Here is a 22,376-nt window from a genome sequence, read left to right on the forward strand (position 1 = left end):
GCATTGTCAAAAACTAAAATAATGGAAAACTCCCATGTCTGAGTTAAATCTGAGTGTCAATATTAAAGTAGACTGCCAAACCAATATCACACAATAGGTATTGGGTAAATAGCAAACAGAAACCAATAGAAGACACTGTTATTAAATACTACAAAGTAAGTTATGTTAATACCAATTTGAAATACAGGGTGTATATAATTAAAGTTAAACTTTCAAACCGCTGTAGAAATAACACCACTGGTCAGTATCAAAGCAAAATCATTATATGTCATCTGAGCTGTTTACCATGACCTAAAATAAAATAAAAGCATTGTCAAAAACTAAAATAATGGAAAACTCCCATGTCTGAGTTAAATCTGCGTGTCAATATTAAAGTAGACTGCCAAACCAATACCACACAATAGGTATTGGGTAAATTGCAAACAGAAACCAATAGAAGACACTGTTATTAAATACTACAAAGTAAGTTATGTTAATACCAATTTGAAATACAGGGTGTATATAATTAAAGTTAAACTTTCAAACCGCTGTAGAAATAACACCACTGGTCAGAAAGACGTCAAATTGCAACAGAATATTATTGGAGAATGATGAAAACGTATGGCAGAAGAAAAATAAATAGTTACAAAATGTAGCAATAGATGGCGCTGTAAGCATCATAATTTAATAGTGGTCAACTACAAATGACAAATGAATCATACAACAATGCCTAAGGTGTACATTTGAAGTTACACAAACTGTACTACTCAGTGTGCATGGGTGTACAGGTGTGATACTGTTAGTTACGTAAGCCCATCCACCATGGCAAGGTCATATCACATTGGATGCGAAAAATTAGTTTTTAATTGTCTTGATGCCAAAAATGGCATAAAAAGCATCAATCAAAATCAAATCAGATTATTGATTTCCGTGTGACTGGTGCAAAAGATGTTCAATATGCTGTCCACCATTTTCTGCAATAAGTTGAAATCGAGAAACAGCATGTTCCACAACTGATCAAAGTGTTTCCGGGGTCACATTCAGAATGTGATGTGCAGTGCATGCCTTCAATGCTTCTAAGTTTGCAATCAGAACACTGAACACAACATCTTTCAGATAGCCCCACTGCCAGAAGTCACATGAATTAAGATCAGATGATCAGGATGGCCAGGCTGTACAGAAATGGCAGCTGCAAATTATAGCATTTCCAAAATGGTGCTTCAGCAGCTGCTCAACTGTATTTGCAGTGCATGGAGATGTGTCATCTTGCATAAAAGTGATCCCATCCATGCTGTTGGAGAGCTGGAATGATGTGGTTGTGCACGAAACTCCCATAGCACTTACCAGTGACGGTACAGGTAACAGGACCAGACTTTGAAAAAATATGGCCATAAACCTGCACCACACAGTGACCTTTTCAGGATGAAGTGGTACTGGTTGATTTGCGTGTGGATTTTCCATTGCCCATATTCGACAATTCTGTGTACTGACATATCCTGTCAGATGTAAGTGGACTTTGTCTGTCCACAATATCTTCCACGGCTAGCAAGAAATTCTGAAGTGAAGATCTCTCTTGCTAGCAGGTCAACAGGAAGCAACTCGTGCACATGGGTAATTTTGAATGGATAGCAAAGAAGGATGATTCGTAGGATTTTACGCACCATGCTCACTGGTATGTCCAATCTTCGAGCAATTCTCTATGCACTACACGTTTGCTCATCACCACTCGTCTCCTCCTGCATTGCTGTGGCCACTGCTTCCATTGACGTTGAACCAATTTGTTTCGTCCCTCTACCAGGTTGCACACCAAAAGAACCCGTCTTTTCAAATTTCCAAATCATTTTCTCCAGACCCACAGCAGTCATCGGACCAACGCCTTTTTTCAAACCCTACAGTGTCTGGAACTTCTGCAGAGCAACGTGTATAGTCATCATTCTTGTAATACAGCCTTACAAGCAGAGTGTGATGTTGCAGTGAGACAGTCATGGCAAACGTTACAGTTGCATAAGGAGGAAAAGCTGTGTACCCGGCATGTTTATACCAATTTCAATGGGTCGTGCTCATGACAGGTGTTTTCATTTACATGTCCTGACATATACAGCACGATCTACTGATCAATTTTCACACTATTTTTTTTTCTTCTGCCATAACGTTTTCCCTCTTCTCTGATAATATTCTGCTGCAATTTGGTCATTCTGACCAGTGGTGTTATTTCTACAGTGTTTCGAAAGTTTAATTATAATCACCCTGTAAATTGAATTTACACAACTCAGTAATTAATGTAGGCAGGCTGGCATAAAAGAGAATGCACTAATCAAACCCAATAATCAGAATAGTGTAATGTGCACCAAGTTACATGAAATAAGAACCCAGAAATGAGTGCATTTCCAGCCATTCTATACCTGAAGAAAAGCTATTTTTTTTTTAATATTTAGTAACAATGTTTCCCATTTATATATGACATATACTGTAATATATATATATATTAAAAATTTATAGCCTGTGTTCATCTGGATGTTCATTAGAGTGTGGTGTAAAAATTTGAAGTAAATCCAAGAACTTTTCAAGATATTTGGTAACAATGTCATACGACTTGTCCTTATGTTGGACCATAGTATAGATTGTATTGTATTGTATTGTATGTTGACCGGGAACTTAGAAACGTCAGAGAGGCTCCATCCCCGCCGCAGCCACAGTGGTCCACAACCCCACACTGAACCCACGGTTATTGTGCAGTTTGTTTGGCCCCCTGTGCCCCCCCTCCCCCCAGGGAACGTCTCATACCAGACGAGTGCTTGCGTGGTAGAGTAATGGTGGTGTACGCATACGTGGAGAACTTTTTGCACTGCAATCGCCGACATAGTGTAGCTGAGGCAGAATAAGGGGAACCAGCCGCATTCACCGAGGCAGATGGAAAACTGCCTAAAAACCATCCACAGACTGGCCAGCTCACCGGACCTCGACACAAGTCCTCCGGGTGGATTCGGGCCAGAGACCAGGTGCTCCTTCCCACTCCGGAAAGCCATGCATTAGACCGCTCAGCTAACTGGGCAGGCCATAGTATAGATTGGTCACACCCAAAATTACTTTTGCCATTTTAGCCATTATGCTTGCTAGATTACAGGATTTGACTACTTTTGTTGCTACACTTTTTCTGAACCAGATAACAATCTTCATTAGTGAATTAAGTTCGTGATTAAGACTACATAAATTAGCAAAATTTTGAACATGACAGCTTTACACATTTTCTAAACAGCTGTCTCTTAGTTAAAGCAAATGATTCCTGGAATTTGTAAGTCATCTACATTATTAAATTTTTGCCCTACATTTTTTATAAACTAAATGTAATTATCAAGATTACAGACTATTATTTTGCCAGTCTTTATGTGCCACCCCTACTATAAAAATATTCAGGCCTTGCAAGGCAATTAATCAGTTGGCTATGAATGGCAGCTATTCAGTGTCTTGAATATTTATACTACATACAGGGAAAACTGAAAAACATTATACACTAATAAGGGAAACTCCCCATCGCACCCCCCTCAGATTTAGTTATAAGTTGGCACAGTGGATAGGTTTGAAAAACTAAACACAGATCAATTGAGAAAACAGGAAGAAGTTGTGTGGAACTATGAAAAAAGAAGCAGAATATACAAACTGAGTAGTCCATGTGCAAGATATACAACATGAAGGATAGTGTGAGCTCAGGAGCGCCGTGGTCCCGTGGTTAGCGTGAGCAGCTGCGGTATGAGAGGTCCTTGGTTCAAGTCTTCCCTCGGGTGAAAAGTTTACTTTCTTTATTTTCACAAAGTTATGATCTGTCCGTTCGTTCATTGACATCTCTGTTCTCTGTAATAAGTTTAGTGTCTGTGTTTTGCTACCGCACTGCAAAACCATGCGATTAGTAGACGAAAGGACGTGCCTCTCTAATGGGAACCGAAAACATTTGATCGCAAGGTCATAGGTCAACCAATTCCTCCACAGGAAAACATGTCTGATATATTCTATACGACACTGGTGACGGCATGTGCGTCACATGACAGGAATTTGTTGTCAACTCACCTAACTTGTACACTTGGCGAATGGGTAAAAAGATTCTTTTACCTTGCCCGATTTTGGTTTTCTTGTGGATGTGATAATCACTCCCAAAAAAGTGATTAAAACATAAGCGTCTGTCACATAAACTGAAAATAAAAGTTAAACTTTTCACCCGAGGGAAGGCTTGAACCAAGGACCTCTCGTTCCGCAGCTGCTCACACTAACCACGGGACCACAGCACTCCCAAGCTTGCTACTTCCTTGTTGTTGCCTATCTTTCACATGAACTACTCAGTTTGTATATTTTGCTTATTTTTTCATAGTTCCACACAACTTCCTGTTTTCTCGATTGATCTGTGTTCAGTTTCTCAAGGCCTATCCACTGTGCCAACTTATAACTAAATCTGAGGGGGGTGCGATGGGGAGGTTCCCTTGTAAGTAATAACGTGGTCAAAAGTGTGAGTTGATTGATCATGACAGACAGTGATTGAAGAGTATTGTGATGAAAACTAAGAGAACAAAGCTGCAAAAATCACTGCAGAACTGAATTTCGCCCTTGTGAACCCTGTTAACACCAAAACAACATGAAAGGAACTCCACGGAGTGGAAACTGCAGGGTGAACTGTAATTTCAAATGCATGTAACGGGAAAATGTTGTGACGGAACCATAAAACCTGGACTATGGAACAATGGAAGAAAGTCATTTGGTCAGGTGAGTCTTGTTTCACACTGCTCCCAACTTCTGACTGAGTTTATGCTCCAAGAGTGAAACATGGCGGGGCTGCAGTGATGATTTGGGCAGCCACATCAAGGTATTCCATGAGACTTGTCATTACACTGCAAGGCCACAATACTGCCAACGATTATGTGACCATTTTGGCTCATCAGGTCCACCCCATAGTACATTATTCCAACTGAAATCAGGACTCGTCTGAGGAGGCCACAGTTTTCTAGTCATCTAGGGGCCAACAGATACAGTCACGAGCCCAAGAGAGGTGCTGTAGGTCATGATGGGCTGTTAGCAAAGGCACTCACGTCTGTCTACCATAGCCCGTTAACACCAAATTTTGCCGCACTGTCCTGATGGATATGTTCATCATGTCCCCATTGATTTCTGCAGTTATTTCATGCAGTGTTCCTTGTCTATTAGCACTGACAAATCTATGCAAATGAGGCCATGACCACTGCATTATCCACAGTGAGAGGTAATGCCTGAAATGTATTCTTGATACGCTCATGACACTGTGGATCACAGAATATTGAATTCCCTAAAGATTTCCGAAATGGATATCCCATATCCAACTAACATTCTGCATTCAAAATCTGTTGATTTCTGTAATGTGGCCATAATTGTATTATTAATCTTCATAAACGAATCACCTGAGTACCAATGACAGCTCCACCAATTCACTAGCCTTTTGTACTCATGTATGTGACACTAGCACCATCTGTATATATGCATCTCACTATCCCATGGCTTTTGTCACCTCAGTGTACTTCCTTGTTCACTGATTTCCTTCACTGTGATCTTGTTGATGAGTGAGAACTGAGATCTTCACAGAGAGGAATAAATTCATCATCTACTCCAGTTGTTTCCAACCTGGGGGGTAATTACCACATGGGAACTAAAATGAAATTTTCTTACTAACAGAAAAATATTTCATTATCTTTCAGACATGAGACTAAATCAATTCACAAACCTGTGTTATTGCCATTTTGCTAGATACTAATATTTATTTGATCACTACTACCACCACCACCACCACCACCACCACCACCACCACCACCGTCATCCACTTGAAACGTACTGCTGGATAAAGTTTTCCTCCACAGTTCTTCATGTGCTGCATTCTTCACATATGTTGCTCCTGCAAGTTGTGTAATGCTACCTACCTACCTTTCATTACACCATCAACTAGGTCATTTTCTTATCTTTGAATCCAGCAGTGAGCTTCCTTGGTCCATCTACCATCTATATACTTACCTACATGTCCTGCTCACCTGCTTAGCATTTTTATTATAATCGTATTTTCAGATTCCAGTTCATTATATTCATTGGTTTGTGTGTCTACAACTGATTCCCAACATGCACTCCTCCACTGCTGATTAACCTCAGTTTTTGAATGATTTTTCCGTTTAAAAGTCCATAAATCACAACCATTTGTTAAAAACAGTAATGCACACTCATTTTAAATATTCAATTTTATGCATACAAGAAACTTCATTTTCAAAACAGTGTTTACTTTACCAAACAATGGAAAATCCAGGATGGAATGTAACAATATAATTGGCTCCAGACTAGAGACTGGTCTTGCGCTTGCGTGTGTGTGTGTGTGTGTGTGTGTGTGTGTGTGTGTGTACATTTTCTATTTTTGACAAAGGCCTTGTTGGCCGAAAGCTAAATTTACTTTACCAGTAGCATTTGTGCCGTTTTTACTATTCATTACCTGTCTCCATTCTTTGCAAGCCATCTTATGGTGTGTTGTACTTTGCGTACCACTCTAACATTCCTCCCCCCCCCCCCCTCCTCCTCCTCCCCTTTAATGTTCCAGTCACAAATGTTGTGCAGGAAAAATAATTATCAGTAAGCCTCTGTGAGCTCAGATCTCTCCTCTCACAGGTTACCTTCATGACTTTTTTCATCGTGATATAGTAGGGGGAAACAATATAACAGTTGACACTTCTAGAAATGTGTTCACAGAATGTTAACAGTATACTACACCATGATAAACAATGCATCTCTTGTAACATATATGACTGGATTTGGATGAACACCACCAGGACACATTTACACTTACTAAATGAACCTAGGATGTAATGCACTGCTTTCTAGGATCTTCTCTATTTCCTCTATCTTTCCTATCCAGCAAGGGTTCTAGACTGATGACCAATATTCTAGTAATATTAGAACAAGAGTTTGTAAGTTACTAACTTCATGGGTGGACAACACTTCCTGACGATTCTTCCAACAAACTTCAGTCTGGCCTCTGCCTTTCCTACAATTAGTTTTATGCAGTCATAACGCTTTAAATTACTTTGTATGCACTCTCTCATGTATTTAATGGATGCGACTGCTTTCAGTGCTTATTAAACACTCATAATTGTACAAGAATGGGACTTTTCATCTGTTCATGCACTATGTGTTACATTTATTCATGTTTAGGGTCAGCTGCCAATTCCTGAACCAAGTGTAAATCCAACACAGCTCTTCCTGCAATTCACTATACTATTCTAGCAACACAACAGCATCATCTGCGAGCAGCCTTATGGTGCTTCTGTGTTATCTGCTATGGCATTTATATACAGGGTCAGTCAGCTAAGTTGTTCACCTTAGATATTTCCTGAACTGTTTAAGATGTCTGAATTCTGTTTTTGTCCAAATGAATTGTGAAAAAGTCCTCACTGAATGACAGTCTCTCTTCACAGCTATATAAATTACAAAGATATTCCAGAATGAATTTCCTTCTTGGCAGATTAAAACTGTGCGCCAGACTCGACCCGAACCCACGACATTTGCCATTCATGGGCAAGTACTCTACCAATGGAGCTACCCAAACACAACTCGCGACCCATTCTCATAGCTTTACTTCCTCTTGTAACTCATCTCCTATCTTCAAAACTTCACAGAAGTTCTCACGCATAACGTGCAGGACTACCACTCCTGGAAGAAACTATATTGTAGGGACACGGCTTAGACACAGCCTAGGGGAATTTTTTTTACTTTGCAGCACAGTATATGCTGATGTGAACCTTTCTGGCAGATTAAAACTGTGTGTCGGACTGAAACCCGAACCAAGACCGTTTCTTTTCTGGGCAACTGCTTAACTGACTGGGCTATCTGAGAATGTCTCCCAACTGACACACACACACACACACACACACACACACACACACACACACACACACACACACACACACAACGAGCACGCCAGTACCTCATTTCATGCCTTCCACACTTCACAGAAGTTCTTCTGAGATACTGACGAAAGTAAAGCTGTGAGAATGGATCATGAATTGTACTTGAGTAGCTTAATTAGCAGAGAACTTGCCTGCAAAAGGTTCTGTGCTCAGGTACGAGTCTGGCACACAGTTTTTATCTGCCAGGAAGTTACAAAGATATTGCTATCAATGTTGTATTTTCAAAAAGAACTATGGTAATTTCTGCAGCTAGTATCATAGTTTTAAAGAGAAGACTACACTGGAATTTCACTTTTCAAAATCTGATTATAGTTTCAGGGAAATTACAATACTTAAAACTTGGGATTTATCTGTTTTGAACAAGAAACTGATTGTCATCTTATGTAGAGGATTGTGTTGTTATACAGAATTGTCGCATCAGGCTGACGAGACGCTCCAGCTTGTGTCACAGTTACAGGGGTCTACTTAAAAAGGTGGACTAGTGATGAAAAGATTAATTTAAAACGGTTACTAATCACACTTGACTACAAGTGGCTGGACCAACACACCAACTGCTGGCACAGAATGTGGCATTTATGAATGATTCACCACTGAACTACAGTAACAATCCGTGCTTGTTTCTGCCAGAGACTAGAAAGAAACATGCATGTCAAAAATCGAACAATCTGTAAAAACAGCAAACTGAGGTATTTTCGACTGAAAAAAGGTAAATCTACATTTGTACCATTTGTTGATTTAGAGAAATCTTTTGACAATACTGACTGAAATAAACTTTTTGAAACTCTGATATTAATAAAGATAAAATATGGGGAGCAAATGGTTATCTGCAACTTGTACAGAAACCAAACTGCAGCTTTTAAAAGTTCAAGGACAAGAAACAGAGGCAGTATTTGAAAGAACGTACAGAGACAGGGTTGTAACCTATCTTACATGTTATTCAACTTGTACATTGAGTAAACTTCTGAAACAGAATTAAAGTTCAGGGCGAAGAAATAAAACTTTTGTAAGATACTGATTACATTGTAACTCTTCCAGAGATGGCAAAGGACTCAAATTAAACTCTGAAATGAGACACTAACAGTAGATGACTTTTGCTGTTTGGGCAGCAAAATAACTGATGATGGTGAAAGTAAATGGGAATTAAAATCCATACAGACAATAAAAATGAAGTCTTTATGACAAGATAAACATTTCATATCACTTTGCAATGTTACACCTAGATATCGAATCAACATATCTGTGTCAAGCAGCACACTACTGATGCTGTATTCGAACATTACAGGACTATTTTTCCTGCTTATCTGCATTATCTGACATTTTTCTACATTTAAAGGTAGCTGCCATTCATCACATCAACTAGAAATTTTGTGTAAGTCATCTGGTGTCATACTACTGTCACTCAGTGACAACACCTTCCCATACACTACAGCATCAACAACAAACAGCCACAGACTGCTGCTCACCCTGTCTATAAGACCATTTATGTATACAGATAACAACAGTGGTCCCATCACACTTTCCTGGGGCACTCTGGATAATACCCTTCTCTCTGATGAATACTCACCAGTGAGGACAACGTACAGGCGAGCCACTCACATATCTGGGAACCTACTCTGTCATATGCTCATACCTAGTAGCTGATGGTTGTGTCAGAACGTAGCAGGAGTGTGCATCTCAACAACATCTCTATTAGAGGACAGCCAATGGCCATGTCAGAATGCAGGTATGGAAATCAACTCTCAAAGCACCTACTAGAGGACATCTGATGTCTGCATCTTAACATAGAAGGCGATAACATCTCAATGGCCTTACTAGACGACTTTTAGTAGCAGACAGCTGGGTCAGAACTTACTAGCAGTAGACATCTCCTCAAGATCTCTACTGGAGGATGTCCAGTACTGATGGCTGCATCAGAATGTAGCAGGTGCGAACACCAACTCAAGGTTTCTAATAGAGGACTTCTGGTAGCCGATTTCTACATCAGAATGTAATAGGTATTAACAACTCCAGGCTCCTACTAGAGGACTTCTGATAGCTGTTTCAGAAAAGGAGTAAACACCTCTCAAGGCACAGAGGAGTAGTTGTAGCTGATGGCCGGGTCGGGGATATAGTAGGAGTGTGAGTCTCCTAATGGCCCCTAGTTAAAGATCAGGAGCTGCCGATTGAGTGGATGTGAGAAAGAAAAGACTAACAGCTGCACACAAGAACAGTTGTTTCAGTACCTCAAATTTATTACGATAGCATAAGGAACTTCAGAAGATGGATGCAAAAATCATCTGAAGCTGTTAATTTTTGAAACACAGAACAATAAGTAGTTGCTGTGTCATTTCTTCAGTATTATTACCACAGCTGAGCTGTTTGATCTATTCAACTCTGATAAATTCATGTGAATATTGATTTCTGTGTAAAGCAATAGAAGCACCACAGCGCAACCATATTTCGCAAGCATTGCCAGCAATAACACGCAAACTCTCTTTTAAATCTCGAAATTTATTTACTATTGAATTATTACAAAACCGACAGAGCATTAATAACATACATATTGAGATTGAATACATATAAAAAATCAGTTACAGAGGAAATTCAGTAACATACAGATAGAAATTAATAACAGTAAAAATACAGGGAAAAATATGTACCACAAGTATTGATAAAATACAGACAGGAAGATTTAAAAAAAAAAAACAGCAAGATAATTCTCTTCAAATTCTGTGGAGAGCCCACTATTTGACAATTTTGGCTGCTTTCTTAGCTGCAGCAAGATCACTTGTAGTAGTGTGTCCAGCAGGTTCCTGTTAACAGACAAATAGATGTTGATGCTCCTGCAGGCCACCACAATGGCAAATTTCATCATCACTGCTGAAGCACTATTTTGTGAAGTTGACTTTGCATTGTGAAACCCCAGTTATCAATCTGTTTAGCATTTTTTCTTATCACATAAGGTAGGTCTGAACCTGCCACTGGTTCTCCTTTGACATTTGTTTCGTGTGCTTTGGGTGAAGGATCTTGTCAAAGTTCCACTAGGCGAGGACCAGGAATTGAAGGCATTGCCGTAGTTGCCTGTAGGAAGCTCTTTCTTCAAATTCTGGGGAGAGCCCACTATTTGACAATTTTGGCTGCTTTCTTAGCTGCAGCAAGATCACTTGTAGTAGTGTGTCCAGCAGGTTCCTGTTAACAGACAAATAGATGTTGATGCTCCTGCAGGCCACCACAATGGCAAATTTCATCATCACTGCTGAAGCACTATTTTGTGAAGTTGACTTTGCATTGTGAAACCCCAGTTATCAATCTGTTTAGCATTTTTTCTTATCACATAAGGTAGGTCTGAACCTGCCACTGGTTCTCCTTTGACATTTGTTTCGTGTGCTTTGGGTGAAGGATCTTGTCAAAGTTCCACTAGGCGAGCACCAGGAAATGAAGGCATTGCCGTAGTTGCCTGTAGGAAGCTCTTTCACAATTCTGAGTCCTGGTCGCCGATGCTCGTGGTCAAATACGGGGTGTCTGGAATCAGTTTTCTGTTTTTCCTATCAATTTCTGAAGTTGGTTTCATGAGGATCTGTTGGAGCTGTACCCATAATTTGGTAAAGCTTACTGACAGGAGCTGCCTCCACTGTGAGCAGATCCTTCCACCTCCAGGACCAGGACATCTAAAAAGAAACAGGTTTCTTGTAAAATTGATACCACACTAACATTTACTAACAAAAAATATGATTATATGCGACATAAGAAAAAAAAATAATTGAGCCTGAATTGAGGATTTCTGAGCAAGAAGAACACAGCCTGTTATTTTGGATGCAGAAGTAACTTAGGTGTACGCAAGGGAAAAGTGTTGGGACCTTTGCTTTTCAAGTTATGTATTTATTACCTGGCAGACAATATTATTAGTAACCTCAGAGTAACCTGCACAAGGTGCAGTTTTGGAACATGAGTTAATATTTGAAAAGGACCTGATGGGAAAAGCATTCACAAGTTCTTCCCCAAATTCCAATTGACAGGCATCAAGGTTGATGGTCTAGTGGGGAATGATTGGCTCAGGCAAGCTGTGGTTATTCCTGAAAACGTCACAAAGGTTTCTGGGATTACTAAGCAAAATCCAAGGAAATCCATCCAAAGAATTGTAGCAGAGACTGGTCTGAAGCATTCCAGTATGCAGAAAATACTGAGACAGAGCCCAAACATATTTGCATTCAAAATCCAAAGCCAGCAGGACATAAGTATACGAGCTGTGTGACAGACTTTGCAAACCAGATTTTCACAATGATTGATAATGAAGAAGGATTTGATGTTTGCTGCATCTGGTTCACAGATGAAGTGCACTTCCACCAGAATGAAAGTCATGAATAAGGAAAACTTGTTATTTTGGTGTTTCAAAAATTTCAATTTGCATGAAGCAAAACCACTGTATTCTCCCAAAGTTATTGCTTGGGCTGCAGTATGTAGCAGGGGCATTAGTGGCCCCTTTTTCGTGCAAGAAACGACCACTAGTGAAGGTTACGTTGCAATTCTGGAACAATTAGTCTCTACACAGCTAGTGTTGGGAGTACTGGGCAATCCATGCGAGATGGGGCCACACCACATACCACTGAATGGGTGCTTTGCTTTCTTGATGAATACTTTGGAAACAGAGTCACTGCATTGGATAACTGCAAATTTACTGGTGCAGAGATTGAGTGTCCTCACTCCTTGTGACTACTTTTTGTGGGGCACACTGAAAGAAACTGTCTACTGGACCCATACTACCATGCTAAACAAGTTCGAATCGGCAACCTGTGCAGCATCTGAATCCATTGGCCATTGAGACATGGCAGGATATGATGGCAACTTTTTTTTATTATTATTGTTTCAATTTATTGGCTTTCGGTTCATGCCCATGTAGCCATCTCAATAATAGAAAGATGATATGACAGCGTATTGGAGACAATACTCTTCTAATTTATGATGATACAAACATAAGGACAACACAACACCCAGTCCAGGACTCGAGAAAAATCTCTGACCTGGCCATGAATTGAACCCAAGCCCTTTCAGTTAACAGTATGCCTTGCTGATCGCAAAGGTACAGGTACCGAGGCAGACAAATGATAAATTTCATTGTTCTTTTGCGCCACCTCCATACTGCGAGTTGTGGACATTCCATAAATTTAAAGTTTGTGAAAAATAATGATAATCTACATTAGCTATGACTGGAGATATTCAGTTGAAAAAGTCTCAAAAAATGTTTCCATGCAGGAGTTACTGACATTTTATTATTAATGTGACTTGTGTACACTGTTCAAAGACTTAACCACACAAATCAATGGCAAAAAATATGAACTTTGTATTAATAATGTACAAATTTTTATATTTTCTTAGCAGTGATGAATATATTTTGTGGCATACCATTGTTTTCCTGTAACTATCACAGCACTACTGTCACTTCTCATATCTCGTCTGCAAAAGCATCTACACACACTTATTTGTAGATGTCTTCTTAGTTTTTACGACTCTGTAAAAGTTCTGATAAATATGTGATATCCAATTCAGTGCTGATATGCGGTCTTGTTTCTTCTTTGGGTCAACTGAAAGTGACCCGAAGTAATTCTTTCAAAAACTGGTTAAGATGCTGGAGGACGACCTTGTTTGTTTAAGTTGACTTTCTTCCTATCTTCCCCATTGCACAAATTGCACACATCAGTAAACATACTTCTCAATAACAGCAAAACCTCAATCACTAGCCAACATGGAATGTCCAGAAAGTGGTAAGTGGTACTCAATGGAGGAAAACCTTCCTTTTGCAATTAGCGGCATCCAAACATACACAATGTTGCAGTTTTTGTTTTGCTTGGAGCAGTTGTTTGAAACTGCAATCAACTTATTCCCTTTTATGTTGTGATCTTCAAAATACTTCAGTAAGCAGCTGTCTAATTCCTCTAAAGCCCCTGATGCTACTGTTTCATCCCGAACAAAGAAATTACCGGGTGACAAATTACAGGGATGACTGCTGAAATATACACATATAAAATCTTAATTTTTCCATGTCTTTTTGACAGCTTTCAATTCAATTTCCTATGAATCACACATTGGGCAAGTAAGTGATTTTGGCAGTTTGAATGAAATGTTGAAATCTTCAATAAAAATGAGATGATACTTATCAAAAGATACAGGCTTTGCTTTGATATCGTGACAGTATTCATTTTTATAGTGGTTGTAGTAACTTAGAACAGAATATTGCATCGGCACATGAGACTTATGAATATTATCTTTTCTACTGCAATGACTTTTGTATTTCAGAATACTTTCCATATTTTCCTTGACTAATTGCACATCTTCCTCTGAGAAGGCGTGTGGACTATGCTTGTATTTACCTCTTCTATCATCTCATGGAGTAGTGGCCCCTGTTCGAAATTTTCATTGCATATTTTTTACAGTATTTACTCGAATCTAAGCCGCACTCGAATCTAAGCCGCACCTGAAAAATGAGACTCGAAATCAAGGAAAAAAAATTTTCCCGAATCTAAGCCGCACCTGAAATTTGAGACTCGAAATTCAAGGGGAGAGAAAAGTTTTAGGTCGCACCTCCAAATCGAAACAAAGTTCGTCTAATTGTAATATGAGACACAATTTAGGTCGAATGTATGACGATACAGCTGCAGTAGTTTGGTTCGAGTCATAAGGTTAGCAGTTACGGTTTACCAGGTAGCCATTGCTACGCGTCACGCGCTCCGTCCGTATTTATACGGATATCCTTCCTTTTTCACGTGCTTCGTCTGGTTTGAATTGATTGCTTATTTTTCTTTGATCTGATAAGTGCCGTTCTCTTTGTGATAGGTGTTTACGTCACTCTAAGCTGAAAATGCATTACTGTACTGTGTCATGCATTGTTTGTCGCATTCTGATAGTGCGTGTTTACGGCCTGTCACCGCTCGCGGCATGGCTTGCTCTTGTGCGCGCTACCGCCGCTTACAAATAAAAAATAGAGAGGAATCGTTTCATTAGCGAAACATTTGTTGTTACTTACACTACTGCTTTCTTTGATAATGATCAACAAGAACCAAATAATAGACTGCGTATGATAGATGATGATCTGAACGAAATTTTAGCAAAAATTTTTCTCCGTTTCAAAATCTTTGCAGGTGCCTCTTTAGTTCATTACATTCTGCACAGAAATTAGAGTCTTCTTAGATTTAAAAATCTAGTCAGTTGCCGTGCTTCATTTCTGACTGTATCACTATCAGGCATAAGAATAATACGAATATAAACATGACATGATATCTATATTCTTCCGAGTTTGCTGTTGTCTCACTCTAGTTTCGTAGTTTATTAGGCAGACAGGATTTAAATGAGATAGTAGCAAACACGAAACAATACATGGCAAAATGTTTATATTCGTATTAATCTTATGGCGAAGAGAATACTACATGTGATTCACAATTCATAAAAGCTCCTATTAGCAACCATCTTTCTCACAGGTAGGAAAAAATTCAGAAAGCAGAGTTGGCCATATTGACAAACATCCCAAACAGTCTTGCCAGTCGGATTTTCATAGTACATTGAAATGCTGCTACATTCGAAGATCAACAATACAGAATTTGTATTTACTTCGTTGAATAATGTACCAAAATGCAGTGGTCGAAACTCTGGGAGGAGGAAAAAGGCTCGTCTTCCACTTTTTTTTTTTTATTTATTTACTGACGCAGAGATTTTGGTGCCAGTATCTATCTTTGTGCCTACAAAGCATGCCTATGTGGCGCTACATATATTCGACGGCAGAAGTTAGTTGTGGCGGCACCCACCAACATTTTTCAGAACTCCCGCTTGCTTTGCACTCGATTCTAAGCCACAGGCGGTTTTTTTGATTACAAAAACCGGAAAAAAAGTGCGGCTTAGATTCGAGTAAATACGGTACTCTGCCTCTGTTGTGCTGCAAACCAGGGATGCTTAAAAATGCAACTTTGCAAATTTCAGTGCTTCTGCCATCTTTTATAGCTCTGCATCACACAGTGTTGTTATGCCTGCTAAATTTGTTGCCTGTATATCTGCTTCTTATGGGTTCTAGCTGCATGGAACAAAATAAACAAGCATTCTACCTACTGAAGTCCCCAATGTCCCAGAATGGCTGTAGAAATCTCTCCCCAACCCATTCAAAACATTTTTAGTACATTTACAAGAAGCACCAACTAAATTTCTTACCTCAATCACTGTATCTTGTTTAGTAGAGTATTCGAGTTCACTAGTCCTTGCAAGTTTTCTCAGTTGTTTCTTCACTTTTTTTGACATTTTCATTGGGATGTCTTTATTCCCAGGATAAATTCTGTTGTGGTAGTGCCATCTAAGAATAAAGCCTCTACATTGTCTTTGGAATCACTCGTCACATAAGCGCTACAGGTCATAACAAACAAAGTGAGATATGCACTGGCAGCAGTTTATCTGTTGTGGTATTTAGATTGTGAACCTAACACAGAGAAGAAATTTGAATTGTTTTATTTAAAGTAGTATTAACATTTAACTATGCCATACAGATGCTGTATGCCTGCTTGTAGAGGCTTGGTGGGTTGGTTGGGGGCGCGCGGGGGGGGGGGCAAGGTCCCATGACCTACAGTGGCAGAAACCAAGGGAGAAACAACACAAACAGCACATTCCAGACCAGGAAAAATGAAAACAAGCAAACAAACAGGTAAAAGGAGCATTGGGGCAACAGGACAAGGAAACAACAGGAAAGTTGGGTGGAGCAGAGGATGGTAGATTCCTACTGAGTGAAAAATGTCACGTGGTGGGAGTCTCCTTGATTGCATGAAGTTTATTGGACAGGGGGTGGAGGTAGCCTCCCAAGAGTTGGCCTGCAACTGAGCAAAAAGGGATTTACCATACTGCTGCAAATCCACCTCTGGTGGTATAATGGGGAATGGTGGGGTAGGTGCCTACTACCCCTAGCCAGATGATCAGCCAGTTCATTACCCAAGACACCTATGTGGCCAGGAACCAAAAGGAAATCAACCAAACAACAGCATCGCCAAGATCCACAATATTGTGAATGGCAGAGACCAAGAAGAAGCAGGAAAAACACCAAGTTATAGCCTGAAGGCCACTCATTGAGTACATACATAATAAAACTCAGGTGAACATCATTTAATAAAGCAGAGGGGCCCAATAGATGGCTATCAATTCTGCAGTAAACACACCACTCGTGGCAAGAAAGAGATGGTGTTCTGTGCCAACAGAAGACGTGAAGCCACATCCCATGTGACCAGCAGGTTTAGAGCCACTGGTTTAAGAAACAATGGCACCCTGACATTCCCATAGGGGCATTCAGAACAAACAACACAATTGGGGTGATGGAGACTTGTGGACCCCGAAAGACATCCATCTGAATCCGGGGCCGAGGAACTAATCTGGGGTGGGGGGTTGGGTGGTGGAGAGAACATGGGGGAGAGGCCAAGGAGGAGAGATGGAAATCATGGCAGAGAGAAACGAGTCACAGCCCAACCAGTAAACACATCCAAGGACAGGTAGTGAGGGCAGGCAACAGCCCAAAGCAGCAAAAAGAATAGAATAGAAGGGGTGAGCAGGAGAAGAGCAAGTAGTGATGGTGTACGATACCAGGAGCTCATACCGCCAAATCAAAAGGGGAGAGATGCAAGCATTAACCAGAAGACTTACCAACAGGGCTAGTGTGAAAGGCACTGGTAGCTAAATGGATACCATGCTGGTGATTTGGGTCTAAGAGGTGCAGTGTGGAAGGGGCAGCTTATCCATAAACTTGAGAACCACTTTCCAGCTGAGACAGAACTAATGCCTGATAAAGGTGGAGAAGGTTGAATGATCTGTGCCCCAAGATGTGTGGGCAAGGAAGTGAAGGGCATTGAGTTTACAAAAACAGCCAATATTTAGATGACGGTCATGGAGCAACCAAGCAAGCTTGTTGTTAAAAAGGCCCAAGAAACAGAACTGTTGGGTGTCAAGGCAGAGCTCCAGATCAGGCTGGGCCATAGTATGGTGACAGAAATGCACCACCCTTGAGAGAATTGAAAACCGTGCAAGTGTGTCCATGTTGAAGTGTGCCGGATGGACCCCTGGAGTTGTCGTTCCTCAAAGGCCACTGAGTGGGAGCTAGCCCAAATACAGAAATCAGCCACATACAGAATAGGAGTGACAAACGGTCCATCAGAGGCCATAAGACCATTAATAGGGATGAGAGAAAGAAGTACACTAACACGGAGCCCTGTGGAACACCATTCTCCTGGGTACAGATATTCAAGAATGGTGCCAACCTGAACTCTGAACAGCTGTTGGGATAAGAACTGGCAAATAAAAATTGGGAGGGTACAGCCTCAAAGGCACCACTCATGGAGTGTAAGGACGACGTGATGGCACCAAGCTGTGTTGTAGGCCTTACAAAGAGCAAAGAAAACTGTGACAAGAGGGTGGTGCTAAGGAAAGGTCTGCTGAACTGCAGTTTCCAATCGAAGCAGATGATCTATCAGACGCCATCCCTCCCAAAAGTTGCACAGGTAAGGACATAAAATATCCAGAGGTTCAAGGATCCAACTTGCAGGGGACACTGATCAGGCTGTTTGGCCTGTAACTATCAAGGGATGACAGAGCCTCACTGGGCTTACATACAGGACCCACAATACTGTCTTTCCATTGAGAAGGGAAAATGCCTCAAAGACAAATATGGTTAAACACCAGAATATTGGCATTGTGGAGGCATGAGGTGTTGAAGCAATTGATTATGGACAGAATAAGAGCCTGGGACTGAATTGTGAGAAGAAGAAACGGCCTGAGGAAGCCCCCATTCAGTGAAAGGTTCATTGTAGGTTTCTGCCTGACAAGGAGTAATACATAGGCGGGAAGCTTCAGACTGCTGTTTCCAGAGGAGGAACAAGGCAACACCATGCCATCACAAAATGGGTTGTGAGGTGTTCTGTGAGAACTGATGGATCTGTACAAAGGCCACCTGGAAGGAGAAGGCCCAGAATGGAAGATTGCTGCTGACAACCTGGGAGGGTGCGGAGTGTAGCCTACACCCATGACGAATGAACAGAAGAACCTAGAGAAGAGAAAGCAATCCAAAACACACACACAATTGCTCCTTTTTTTGTTTTTGTTATGGTTTTAGGGCACAAAACTGCTACGGTCATTAGTGCCCGGTCTGTGACTTATTGCGAGGGGGGGGGGGGGGGGGGAAATCGAGACATCCTTGAAGACGTCGTTCAAGAAGGCTGGTCCCCGTTGAGAGCTGTAGTAGATCGCAAAATCGTCCACAAAGAGGGAGCCCGAGACATCAGGAAGGAGGCAATCCATAATAGGATTTATGGCAATGGCAAACAGTACAACACTTAGCACAGAGCCCTGGGGTACCCCGTTTTCTTGAGAGAAAGTACGGGAGAGAGTAGTGTTCACCCACACTCTAAATGTGCACTCTGCCATAAATTCGCAAAGAAAAAGGGGGAGCCGACCTCGAAAGCCCCAAGAGAACAATGTGCGGAGGATGCCTGTCCTCCAACAGGTATCGTATGCTCTCTCCAGATCAAAAAATATTGCTACCGTTTGGCGTTTCTGGAGAAAATTGTTCATGATATAAGTGGAGAGGGCAACAAGATGGTCAACTGCAGAACAATGCTTCCGGAAACCGCATTGGGCAGGTGTTAAAAGACTGCGGGACTCCAGCCACCAAGCTAAACGGCAATTCACCATACGCTCCAAAACCTTACATACACTACTCGTGAGAGAAATGGGGCGATAGCTAGAGGGGAGATGTTTGTCCTTTCCAGGTTTCGGAACAGGGACGACGATAGCTTCCCGCCACCATCTGGGAAAAGTACTGTCGGTCCAAATTCGATTATAAAGGTGAAGGAGGTAACGCAGACTATGGTAGGCTAAATGCAGCAACATTTGGATGTGGATTCCATCCAGTCCTGGAGCGGAATAGCGAGAAGAAGAGAGCGCATGTTGGAGTTCCCGCATGGAGAAAACAGTGTTGTAGCTTTCGAGATTTTCAGAGGAGAAGGCAAGAGGTTGCATTTCCGCATAGTGTTTCTTCGGGAGAAACGCTGGTGGGTAATTTGAAGAGCTCGAAATCTCAGCAAAGTGTTGACCCAATGAGTTAGAAATTGCGAGGGGGTCCACTAATGTATCATGCGCGACAGTGAGCCCAGAAACCGGGGAGAAACTAGGCGCATCACATAACCGTCGAATCCGACTCCAAACTTCCGAGGAGGGAGTGAAGGTGTTAAATGAGCTAGTAAAGAAGTCCCAGCTTGCCTTCTTGCTATCGCAGATGATGCGATAGCATTGCGCACAGAACTGCTTATAGCAGATACAGTTGGCCAATGTAGGACGGTGCCTGAAAACGCGAAGAGCACGCCGCCGCTGACGTATTGCGTCATGGCATGCCTCGTTCCACCAAGGAACTGGGTGGGCGCCAGGGCAAGTCGGAGGTGCGAGGTATTGAACGTTCCGCAGCTGAAAGAATAACGTCTGTAATATGAGTGACCCCATCGTCGACGCTAGGAAAGTGACGGTCATTGAATGTCGCTAGAGATGAAAAAAGTGTCCAATCGGATTGGGCAAACTTCCACTGTCGCGGGTGCATATATGGCAGGTGTGGCTGCAATCGAAGGACACATGGAAAGTGGTCATTCGAGTGTGTATCAGCAAGGGCGAACCATTCGAAGTGCCGAGCTAGCGGAACAGTACCGACCGAAAGGTCCAAATGAGAGAAATTTGTCGTCAAGGCAGACGAAAATGTAGGGTCCACAGTGTTGAAGCAAACAAGATCCGCTTGGTGGAAGATGTCTATCAACAGTGAGCCACGCGGACAAGGATGTGGAGATCCCCAAAGCAGGTGGTGGGCATTGAAGTCCCCATCCAGCAAATAGGGGGGGTGGAAGCTGACCAAGAAGATGAAGGAGATCAGCTCGTGTCATTGGTGTGGACGATGGAATGTATACAGTACAAAGAGAGAAGGTGTATCAAGAAGGGGAAAGACGGACAGCAACAGCTGGGAAGGAACTGTTTAAGGGGATTGGGTGATAATGGGGAGTATCATGGAGAAGAATCATGAGTCCTTCATGTGCTGGAGTGTCTTCAACAGAGGGGAGATCAAATCGGACTGACGGAAAATGGGGGAAAACAAATCGGTCCTGGGGACACAGCTTTGTTTCCTGAATACAAAAGATGACCGGCGAGTAGGATCGTAACAGGATCGACAGTTCATCCCGATTGGATCGAATGCCACGTATATTCCAATGGATAATGGACATAGGGTGGACAGAAAATGGAAGAATGTGACCAAGGTTGCCCTCAACAGCTCAGAGCTTGCGACTGACAGTGTGGAACGGCAGTCAGCCGAAGGCAGAAGATCCTGATCCATAGGTTGTTCAGCAGCAGCTCCTGCCACCAGCGATCGGCCGGTTGATCGGCCGCCAGCAGTGTGCCTCGGCGACACAGAACACTGACAAGGGCGGCTACCGCCAGGTGGTGTTGTAGATGAGACAATCCGTGGCGGAGAAGGAGAGGAACTGGGTTTCTTATTAGCCTTCTTGGAAACAGGATGTTTAGATGAAGGAGGAACTGATGGTTGTGAATTTGGGGTACGTAAAAAATCTTCACGTGTAGGCTCTTTTTTGGAAGTCCGGGTGTCTGACTTTTGGGCTCGAGATTTAGCAGAACCCGATAAAGTGTGAGCCTTAGAGTGAGCAAGCGAAAGTGAGGAGGTTGAACGGGCGATCTTTGCGCTGGCCGATCTGACGACTGTGGCACTAAAGGTGAGATCACAAGTCTGCGTGGCCGCCTCCTTTGTTGGCCGAGGAGAGGCAAGGACAGTGCTGTATTTACCTGTCTGAGGCACAGTGGGCTTTCAACTGGCAAATAATTTTCGAGCAGCAAAGGTCGACATGTTTTCCTTCACTCTGTTTTCCTGAATGAGCTTTTCGTCTTTAAAAATGGGGCAATCTTGAGAGGAAGCAGCGTGGTCACCCATACAGTTGTTGCAACGAGGGGATGGAGGTAGACAAGCACCCTCATGGGCATCCTTGCCACACATAACACATTTGGCCGGATTGGAGCAGGAATGGCTGGTACGATTGAACCGCTGACACCGATAGCAACGCATAGGGTTTGGGATGTAAGGGCAAACGAAAATTATCTCATAGCCCGCTTTGATGTTCGATGGGAGTAACTCTGTCAAATGTCAAGAAGACAGTACAGGTTGGAACAATGTTCGTGTCAACCCTTTCCATGACTCTGAACAGCCGTTATGCCCTGGTCAGACAGGTAGTGTTGAATTTCCTCGTCGGAGAATCTGTCGAGGGAGTGGGTATAAACGACCCCACGTGACAGGGAAGGTGTGTAGCAGTGAAGTATGCAGCAATTTTTGGGCCTGGAGGGCACTGACTGTTTCCAACAACAAGGTGCCATTTCGTAATCTGAAACAAGCCTTTACAGGACCTGCAACTGCGT

At 41.9% G+C, this 22,376-nt stretch overlaps 1 protein-coding gene and 1 long non-coding RNA gene across 2 annotated transcripts in view; both read right to left on the reverse strand.

The window, feature by feature from the left end:
• Window positions 1-22,376, reverse strand: part of LOC126248262 (uncharacterized) — a 173,253-nt gene that overhangs the window by 99,959 nt on the left and 50,918 nt on the right. The gene's annotated exons all lie outside the window — the stretch shown is intronic.
• Window positions 11,210-22,376, reverse strand: part of LOC126248268 (uncharacterized) — a 28,731-nt gene continuing 17,564 nt past the window's right edge. The window contains exon 2 of the long non-coding RNA XR_007545442.1: window positions 11,210-11,581. This is a non-coding gene — a long non-coding RNA (uncharacterized LOC126248268). The remainder of the gene's footprint in view (window positions 11,582-22,376) is intronic.

The sequence above is a fragment of the Schistocerca nitens genome, chromosome 3, assembly GCF_023898315.1.
Source record: "Schistocerca nitens isolate TAMUIC-IGC-003100 chromosome 3, iqSchNite1.1, whole genome shotgun sequence".
Taxonomy (NCBI): Eukaryota; Metazoa; Arthropoda; class Insecta; order Orthoptera; family Acrididae; genus Schistocerca; species Schistocerca nitens.